The sequence below is a fragment of the Protopterus annectens genome, chromosome 12.part0 (genome assembly GCF_019279795.1).
Source record: "Protopterus annectens isolate FY-2018-M chromosome 12.part0, PAN1.0, whole genome shotgun sequence".
Classification (NCBI taxonomy): Eukaryota; Metazoa; Chordata; order Ceratodontiformes; family Protopteridae; genus Protopterus; species Protopterus annectens.
Window position 1 is genome coordinate 214,992,889 of NC_056746.1, and position 11,238 is coordinate 215,004,126.

Sequence of the window (11,238 nt, forward strand, 5' to 3'; positions counted from 1 at the left end):
TTTTTTGCATCTATTTTTGAATTGTTGGTAATGGGTGATCCTATGGGATGTGCAATTCAGCATTGTCTATAATACTTTGTGGTTCATGTGCCCAATGCTTCTCAGCTACTTCTGTATTGTATTATTTGCACAATCCCCAGTGCAGCAGTCCTGCCACGTTATTGTGCCTTTTGGTATATAGGCCCTCTGCCATGAGTGTAGTGTACCCAGCAACAAGATGGTCAACCATTTCCATTTCTTTTTTATTGAACCTACATTTGTCTGTTTCTTCCAGCTTTTCAATGGATTTTGTAAATCAACATGTAAGTTCTCAACTATGTAGTTAACTATTATTAACCTTTCATCTTTTGGTTTTGATTCACCTTTCCTTAACCATTCCTGCTTCTTGTTTTGGACAAATGGATTTGTTCCAGGAGATATTTGCACTTGACACTGTATTTATGGATTTCCACATTTTCCTTCTCAACTGATCCTCCACTTTATAGTCATTCTTTTGTATTTTTGCATATTCAGTTGCCATCTAATTTTGTCTACTTCTGATTTAATTTCATTGACACTGTATAACATTGTATTGCTACTTAATGCCTTGTAATAATCCTGTAACATTGTTGTTTAATGCTAATTTATAATGAAAATTGTATAATATGTTGGAGTTTTTCTCCCCGGGCCTCCGTTGAAAAAGGGCTTTTCAGCTCAGTCGGACAATCCCTATCAACAAATGTAAAATAAATAAATAAATAATAAATACATTTCCATTCCCACTTGACACCAAAATGCTTCTGCTAAACCAAACAAAAATGTCATCTTAGACTTCTTCTTTTCATTTTTTGAAACATTCACTACATTTGGATTTGATGAGGTTAGCAGATATTTATGCAGTCCCACAACTGTATATCTATAAATGCAATAAATTTCTAGGAAGCCCATATCTCCTTCAGTGTGAGGAATGTATGTATAATCTTGGTTTACACAGTTTTTTTATCATTTGCTAAGCATGAAGCATTTTTCTTGTTTCCATGTCCAATCAATCAATCAACATTTTTTGGGCCAGTCGATCACCTCAAAATTGTAACTTAGAACAGGAAAAGCAGATTGGTTAACTTTATTCCTGAATGTCAAGGCAGTTTTCAATATCAGTTTTTGTCTTCTGAAGTATTCCTTACTGAGTTGTATTCACATGTGTTCATGTTTTATTTAGAAAGATTAAAAAAAATTTTATTTTATTTTATTTTATTTTATTTTACATTTGTTGACCGGGCTAGTCTAGCTGGATACATGTCCATTTTCAGTAGAGGCCCGGGGAGATAAGCTCCACTTATAAACTTTACTGATGCTAAGTATAAAAACTGTTAAGAACTAAATTCTAATATAAAAAATAATAATAAACAAGTGGTATAAAGAGTAATGGAGTGAAGAAAGCATTGTAGAACAAGATAGCAAGAAGTATCTCATAAACATTTGCATAGAGAGGGAAATGGAAATAGCTGAAAAAAAAAGTGAATTAATATTGGGGTGAGTACGTCAGATGAACATAAAATAATGTTAGTCAGGGTTGGTACAGGGGCACAGCCATTGTGTTTTGAGGTAAAGCTTGAGTTTCTTTTTAAAGAGAGATTTTGAGGGAATAGATGAGAGTTCAGATGGAAGCAGATTCCAATATTTTCCAACAGTGTTTGAGAAAAGAGAGTCTCCGGCCTTGTTGTTTGATTTGACCGTGTCTATAAGAAGTTTGTGTGCAGATCTGAGGGACTTTAGGTTGTGGTATGGGTGAATCAGGCTTGATAGTATAGGGGTTTTGTCAGGTTGATAAAGAATTTGATGGGCTATGGTAAGCTGGTTAGTTTTTAGTTGCTGTTGATATTCAAGCCAGCCTAGTTGTTTTAGATTATTACAGTGGTGGGTTCTGTAAGGGTTTCCGGTGGCAAATCTGGCTATGTTGTGGTAGGAGTTTTCTAGTTTCGACAGATTTGTTTTGGATAATTTAGTAAAAATTGGGGAGGCATAGAGAAGGGGTGAGATAAAGTGGGTGAGGGCTATAGCTGTTCTTGATTCTGGAGTTAGGAACGGTTTGATTCTGTAGAGAGAGCCTATTTTTTTGTTAATGCTTTTTAGTGTGTTGTTAATATGGGCATCAAAGTTAAGGTTGTTGTCTATGGTAATGCCTAGTAGTTTAGTAGTTGACTCTTGTGATATAGGTGTGCCATTTGCTGATGTTATGGTAAAATCAATGAGGGGAGATTTGCTTGATGGTGTAAAAAGGAGCAGCTTAGTTTTTTTAGGGTTGAGTAGTAGACAATGTTGGGAAAACCAGTCTTCTACAGAGTTAAATATGTGTTGTGTGAGGGAGTGAAGGTGTGATACAGATGTGGCGAAGCAAACAAGTGTTGAATCGTCTGCGTACTGTATGCATGTGGCTTGGGGAGCCACATGGTGTAGGTCATTGATAAATAAGGAAAATAGCAGGGAACCTAGTATAGAGCCTTGTGTGAAATTAAAAGAAAGAAAATGCTTTCGCAAGTTTCTTTTTGTACAGTAAAGCTCAGCTGATGTCAAATAACTCTTGTTTTAAATGTTTAAAAAGGTGTTTCCTTAGACTCTATCAATACAATTTTTGGATAGATGCTAGGATAAACATTTTATAGGTGGGTGTTCCTAGTGTTAGGTTTGTCATGTTGGAAAAAGGATAGTTAAATAAGAATTTCTACTGGGGAAGATGTAATTCTGGAACAAAGATAGTGGTATTGAACTATACTGGAAAAAGGTCCACTGGTATGGAAAACCCAGCCCAGACGTCAGTGCAAGCAATGTTGTTGGGAGGAGTGTTTAGCAGAGAAGGAAGAGTTTTTCTACGTGAGCAGAGCTATAGTAAGACAAATCTCAAGGAACATGGCTGCGGGTGTACCTACCCTACAAGAAGAAAAAATATATAAATATCTATCTATATAGATAAATAAACAAAGAATAAAAGAAAAACAGGGAGGATGTGAAACAGGGGTAGCTATACTATCTGTGACCAATCTGCAAATAGCCAAAAAAAAGTAATTAATAGTGTACATGGTAGATGAATACTAAATTAAGGAAAAGTTAACTAAAATAAATGGGTCATAGAAAACATATGCATGCCAAATACAGAAGCTGAATATTTCTTTAATTTGTTTTTCTCAGTGTGGACACAACACCAACAATATGGACATATTGCCATGGTTATTGGTGGTTTCAGCATTTTAATAGAGGAGAACATTGATGATGCAGTAACACCAGTGAATAATATGTTCTCAGAAATTTGGAAATGTTTCAGGACTAAGGTATTATAAGACAGTAGTAGTTAGGTTAGGAGAAAGATGGGCTCTAGGGGCTTGTAGATTTATAAGCAAAGCAATCTTCCCAACATAGGATATGATGTCAGACATTGGTTGATTGATAAAAATATATTGACCTTAAAACAAAAAATACAAAATACTCTAGCAAGGTTGATGTCAAAATGTAACGCACTCACAGGTAAGGTCATTACAGTATAAGTAATGATTTCTATTTTTGGTGATTTATGTCATCAAAAATGTAACTATTCCATGAGCACATCCAAAGCTAAAAGAGCTACAGGAAATAATTAATAATTTAATCCTATGAAGTAAAGATAGAAGTGCAGTGAAGCTGAAAAGCTATATCCCAGGACAATATGTTGGATTCAGACTGCTGCATGTGTCTTCATGCTGCCTGGCCTTTGGTATAAGACAATATATGCGATTTAAGTAAGAAAATAAACAAATGTCTGATGCAGTGCTTTCAGTGGGCACAGGAATGTTGTCATACCTAAATAATGGGTACAAACTGGAACTTAGGAATGTGTAAGACTGATGATTACTTATAGGGTAGAAAATTCCAGCTGTCCACCTTCAGTGGCACAAAGAGATGAAGCTGGTCAGAAAAGGGTTAAAATTCAGAACATAGGCCTGGAAGTTGGAATTAGCCGGTGGATAGTAGCCTTCATAGTGGGTATGAAACAGTATACAACCACATGTGAAAGTATTTGTGAGCCCCGCAGTGAAGTAGTTTGCTCATCCAGGGGGATGGAATTAGGGTCATCATAAATGTTACCCTAGACATCAATATTCCGCCCCCACCCCCCATTAAGGAAACCACCATAAAAAACTTCTCCAAAGCCAACTTCATGCTTCTTAAGATAGAAGTGGCAAACATCACTACATCCATGCATATGGAAAATAGAGGCATGACTGCTGAATCTTATTTTATGAGGGATCTCAGCTTCTTACTGAGGCTGACCAGGGTGTTCCTGCAATCGGGGGATTTTACTCTTTTTTTGCAACAGCTTCTTCCTTCTGTTGTAGAGTTTGTTTATGGCAGGGGATTACCAGATTGGCTTCCTTTTATTGGAGGATAGCGTCTGGGTTCTGTTGGGGATGGCATGATCCCTGCACTCGTGTATGTGTTATAAAGTGCATTTGTATAGGATTCAGCAGTCATGCCTCCATTTTCTGTCTGCATGGATGTAGTGAAGTTTGCCACTTCTGTCTTAAGAAGCATGAAGTTGGCTTTGGAGAAGTTTTTTATGGTGGTTTCCTTAATGGGGGGGGTGGGGGCAGAATATTGATGTCTAGGGTGATTAGCTTGTGGTCGGATCTCACCAGCGAGGAGTTGACCTCTGGCATGGAACATCAGTTACCCATATTGGTAATAATAGGTTACAACTCATACCATACTATAAGCCTGACTAGCTTAGTCTGAAAAGCTATGGAGTGCATCATCATGGATCTCATTAACAGAGACAATGGAAACCTCCAAACTCTGGACCCTACCCAGTTCGGCTTTGTTAAGGGCAGATTATGCCTCCTAAATGTGGTGGACTTCTTTGAGATGGTTACCAAGGATATAGAAGAGGGAAAGGTGGTCCACACAGCTTACCTAGACCTCACAAAGGCCTTCAACACCATTCCCCACTCAGGTATTATAGACAAGCTCACCAGCCTGAACATAAACCCCTACATCACGAGATGGGTTGCCAACTGGCTCATGGACAGAACCCACATGGTAAGAGTTGCGGGAGCTAGGTCTGACTCTAAACCAGTTACAAGTGGCATTCCCCAGGGTACAGTCCTAGGACCCCTCCTGTTCGGCATATACTTCTCAGAGGCACAGGCAAGCACAAGAGGATTATGGCTGACCAAGCTCGCAGATGACTGCAAACTAGGGGCTATAATTGACTCTCCGGCTGACTCAAACATCCTCCAAAAGGGACTCACTGAGACAGATACCTGGTGTCAAAACCATGGCATCAAGCTAAATGCCAAAAAGTGCATAGTCATCCCCTTTGGAAAAAACAAAGTGCCCACAAACTACCACATAGATGGTAGCCCCCCTAAATACGGAAGAAGTAATAAGGGATCTGGGGACCCAAGTAGATAGTAACCTCTCCTTTGATAATCATATTGCCAAAGTGGTTAGAAAATCCTTCTGTGTGGACCACCTAATCACTAAAGGGTTTGCATCCAGATCAAAAGAGGTCATTGGGCACCTCTATGCATCACTCATCAGACCCATCATAGAGTACAATGCCCCATTTGGGATGTACCTTACAAGACACCTGCAACAACTGGAAAGACCACAGAAGTTCCTCACCAAGAGGATCACTGGCCTCAAGCAAATTCCCTATGCAGCTCGACTAAAGAAACTCCACCTGTACTCAGTTGCATACCGCCTACTCAGAGGTGATCTCTGCCTGACATACAAGGCCATGTCCAACCCAGAATTGATGGACATGCTCCACCTAAAGAAAACCATATCCCCTTGAGCCACACGCTCCAGGGATCTAAACCTCACCACAACAATAAATAGGATGTGCTGGAGGGATAGATTCCTGTCCCAGAGACTTCCCATGCTCTGGAACAAGATTCCAATCTACATTAGCCAGAGCTCCTTGCTAACCTTCTTCAAGAGAAACCTTGACGAGTGGATGGGAAACAGAAAGTTTACCCCAGGGATCACTTCAATAGCTCTGCTTGACAGAGGCAAAGGGAACTATTCTAAGGGGGCAACGAAAGCCAACACATTCCAGCTAGGCTTATAAATGCCTTCAGGCAGGTAGCCTAGTACCTACCTATGAACCTATGAGCCTAAATGCCATGTTAAGTCATAGCCTCACTTCAGGCTTTGTGCCTACTGAATGACGCACAGTGATGGTTATCCCACTCCACAAAGGGGGCGCCACCACGGACCCCAGGAAGTACGACCCCATTAGCCTGATGAGCCTGGTCTGCAAGGCCATGGGACATATCATCTTGGAGCTTATAAACAAAGACATAGGTAACCTCCAAACTCTGGATCCCATTCAGTTTGGGTCTGTAAAAGTAGATCATGTCTCCTAAGCCTGATTGACTTCTATGAAGCAGTCACCAGAGCCGTGGATGAGGGTAAGGTGGTGCACACAGCCTATCTTGACCTTACCAAGGCTTTTGACACCATCCCTCACTCTGGAATTATAGATAAACTCACTAGACTGGGCATAAATCCCTATGTCACAAGATGGGTGGCCAACTAGCTTACTGACAGAACCCACACAGTGAAAGTAGTCAACTCCAAATCCAACTTCAGACCAGTGACAAGTGAAGTACCACAGGCTTCAGTTCTGGGTCCTCTCCTGTTTGGCATCTATTTCTCAGATGTCCAGGCTAATACAGCAGGTCTTTGGCTAACAAAGTTCGCAGATGACTGCAAACTAGGAGCCATAATAGAATCGCCTAATGATGTGAACATTCTACAAAGGGGCCTCACTGAGGGTCTATATCATAACATCGAAGTTGCAAAGCCTTGAATGTTATGATATCGAACCCAAAACCTTGAAAAATGAGAACAGCGAAGGCGTGGAACATCAAATTCTTTCCCAGGGAAAGAATTCGGTGGCCCGTTTCTGCAGCTTCACTATTTCCTCCACTGTGGTGGGATTTCAGAGTTGGTATATTTAAGTAGGGGAGGGTGTGGGGGCAAAGCCCCCCATTAGACATAGTTAGTAGTGTTTGTGTGTTTTGTGTTTTGTGGTGGAACAGCGATTTTTTTTTCCCAGGGAAAAAAAAATCACTGTTCTCAGCTTTCGGAGTTTTCAGTTTTCGCAGTTATGTTCAATGTTACAGTGTTCGACGTTAATGCGTTTTGATCATGTGATACAAACCCCCTTACTGAGACTGATGTTTGGTGTAAAAGTCATGGCCTCAAGTTCAATGCCAAGAAGTGCATTGCCATCCCCTTTGGGAAAAACACTGTACCCATGAACTACCACATAGATGGTAGCCTACTAAACACCAAAAGTGTGATAAGAGGCCTTGGGACACAGGTGGACAGTAGTCTCTCCTTTGATAATCACATCACCACAATCATCAGTAAATCCTTCTATGTGGCACATGTCATCACAAAGGGGTTCTCTTCCAGAAAAAAAGATGTCATTGTTCCTCTCCACTCATCCCTCATCAGACCCATCATAGAGTACAACGCCCCATTTGGCATGTTCACAAGACATCTACAACAACTAGAAAGGACACAAAAATACCTCAGTAAGAGGATTATTGGCCTCAAACAGATGCCATACGCAGACCATCTCAAAAAAACTCGAGCTCTACTCCATCGCTTATCGCCTACTCAGAGGTGACCTCTGCCTAACATACAAAGCCATATCAAACCCAGATCTGTTGGACATGCTACACTTAAAGAAACTCCAATCTCTCTGAGTCACACACTCCAGGGACCTAAACCTTGTCACCACAATAAACAGAACATGCTGGAGGGATCCCTGTCCCAGAGACATCCCATACTCTGAAACAGACTACCCATTCACGTCAAGCGGAGGTCCTCATTAGCCCTCTTTAAGAAGAATCTTGACAATTGGATAGTAAACAGAAAATTCACCCCAGGGATCACTTGCTCTGCTCAACAGGGGCACAGGAAAATAATTTTCTTGGGTGGCAAAAGCCAGGGAACTTTTTGGGCTAAGCTTATATAGGTCCCAGGGCCACTAGCCTAGTACTTACCTATGAATCTATGAACCTATATATATATATATATATATATATATATATATATATATATATATATATATATATATATATATATATATATCTATAGGGATTATGCATTCATCAGGCTATTCGCTGAGTATAATGCCTCCCTCGGTATGTGTCTGCCCAAACATCTGGCACAACTTAAATGCCCACAATGCTTTCTTATTAAGGAAATCAAAGGCCTAAATCAAATCTAAGTGGACTATCTCAAAGCCTTGTCCCTCTTCTTGGTGTCATACAGACTACTTGACTTACAGTCAATCTTTGCTTTGCATATAGAGTTTCAACAGACCATATACTGTCAGACCTACTGCACATTTGCAAGTCTAATGGGAGCATAAACAAATGTTCAAAACATAGGTTCATAGGTTCATAGGTGTGTACTAGACTAATGGCCCTGGAGCCTTTACAAGGCTAGCCCCATAGAATTGCCCTGACATTGTGCCGCCCTAACTACTACGAATATCAAACCACAGAACCAGTGAGCCAGTGATGGAACATGAAGCAGGTCCAACAACGATTTTATTGAAAACAAATAAAAAAGGTTAAGCATTTTCTTCCCTCAAGTAATAGGGGACTTCCTCAGAACAAATGAAGAGACCCTCAAACCCAGCCTTAAATAAAAATATGTTTAAATATTTAAGGCTGGGTTTGAGGATCTCTTCTTTTGTTCTGAGGAAGTCCCCTATTACTTGAGGGAAGAAAGCACTTAACCTTTGTTATTTGTTTTCAATAAAATCGTTGTTGGACCTGCTTCACGTTCCATCACTGGCTCACTGGATCATGCCACCCTATGGTAGTTCCCAGTGCCTCTATCAAGTAGAGCCACTGGAGTGATCCCCATGGTGAACTTTCTATTTCCCATCCACTCATCAAGATTTCTCTTGAAGAGGGCCAGTGAGGTGCTCTGCTTGACATGTATGGGAAGCCTATTCCAGAGCATGGGCAGTCTCTGGGTTATGAACCTGTCCCTCCAGCATTGTCTGCTGATTATGGTAATGAGGTTGAGGTCTCTGGAGTGTGTGGTGCAGAGGAATTGGGATTTCTTTAGGTGTAGCATTTGTAACAGAGCTGGGTTAGACATGGCTTTGTAAGTCAATCAGAGATCGCCTCTTAGTAGACGATATGAGACAGAGAATAGCAGGAGTTTTTTGAGTCTGTCCATGTAGGACATGTGTTTAAGGCCTACAATTCTCTTCATGAGGTACTTTTGTTACCTTTCCAGCTGTTGCATGTGTCTAGTGAGGTACATGCCAAATGGGGCATTATACTCGATGACTGGCCTAATGAGGGAAAAGTAGAGAGAGATGATGACCTCTTTCTTCCTGGATGCAAAACCCTTGGTAATGAGATGAGATGTGGCACATAGAAGGACTTTCTGACCGCAGTGGCAATGTGGTGGGTGAAGGAGAGGTTGCTGTCAACCTGTGTTCCCAGATCTCTTATAACACCTTTAGTGTTCAGTGGGCTCCCATCATTGAGGTAATTAGAGGGAACTGAGTTTTTCCCAAAGGGGATGACGACGCATTTTTTGACATTAAGCTTACGGCCATGGTTTCGACACCAGTCATTAGTCTCAGTGAGGCCTTTCTGTAGGATGTCTACATCACTTGGGGAGTTAATAATGGGTCCCAGCTTGCACTTGTCTGTGAACCTGGTCAGCCAGAGTCCCTTTGTGTTGGCCTGGACTTCTGAGAAGTAAATGCCAAACAGGAGAGGACCCAGGATCGATCCCTGTGGGACTCCACTTGTGACTGGTTGGCAGTCTGACTTGGAGTCTGCTACTTTCACATTGTGGGTTCTATCTGTGAGCCAGTTTGCAACCCACCTAGTGATATAGGGGTTGATGCCTAGTTTGGAGAGTTTATCAATAATTCCTGAGTGAGGAATGGTATCAAAGACCTTGGCCAGATCGAAGTAGGCTGTATGAACTGCCTTGCCCTCATCCACAGCTCTAGTGACTGACCCAAAGAAGTCAAACAGGTTGAGCAGGCATGATCTGCCTTTCACAAAACCAAACTGTGTGAGATCTAGAGTTTGGAGATTCCCTATATTCTTGTTAATTAGGTCCATGATGATGCGCTCCATAGCCTCTCATCTCAATCTGTTTTGCAACGTAAACTAAATATGTTGAAAGAATAAATGTGTAGCACAAGGACTACCTCTTCTTTGGAATTGCCTTCATCTCCATAAAATGAAGAACTTCTCTTACACTATTCAAATGTAATCTGGACAAATGTTAAGGTAACCACAAATTCACCCCTGGTTTAGCACCTTTGTCTCCCATGGATAGGGATAACAGTTAAATGTTCTGCTCATGTCTTTGTCATTCTTCCTTACAATATAAGGGCTAAAATCTTCATGGGAATGTGTGGCTAGGCTTCTGAAGATCCTCATGGATCAATAGCCTAGTAAGTACCTATGAAACCTATGAACCTATAGCAGTACAATCAAAGAAATATGCTAAAATCACAACTGCAAAGCATGTTGGCATTGGCCAGCCCCTCCCTAAATATATTTTAGGAACAGAAAGAAAACTGTGTATTAGCTAACTATATAGGAAAGAAATATGCTGAAATGCAATTGCAAATCATGTTATAATGCCCAATATCCAGAAATGCATTTTACGATTAACATGATAAACAAGTGTTAGCCGACTATATGGGAATGCAATGACAAAAATATATCTAGGTTATTAAGAAATTTAGTACCTCCCATGAAAGCATATGGGTTGTCAGACCAACCTGTCTGGCTTGAGATAGGGCTTTTTTGTATTTTAATTTCACTTTCATTAATTTTTCATGATTTGAATTAAAATTCAAGGTCATTAACTTATGCTCAGATATAATCAGGTAAATATTTGTATATAGTTAAAGTATACTGAATTTACACATAAAATAGTATAATGTTTTATACATGAAATAATATAGTGTGTTGGACTGACAAATTATATTACATTATTAATTTCCTTTCCTGAAACTCTTTATGGATAAAATATTATGATGAGTAATGAATGCTTTGCCAACAGTTTTGTTAAACTATAATTGCATTGTTCAGAAAGTTGTAAATGTTGCTCCACTATAATGCTTATAAATGTTACAATATTCTTTGTTATTCTCTTTCTCTTCCAAAACTGTAATGCCCCACTGACTGACCAGGTACTTCCTAGGATCAA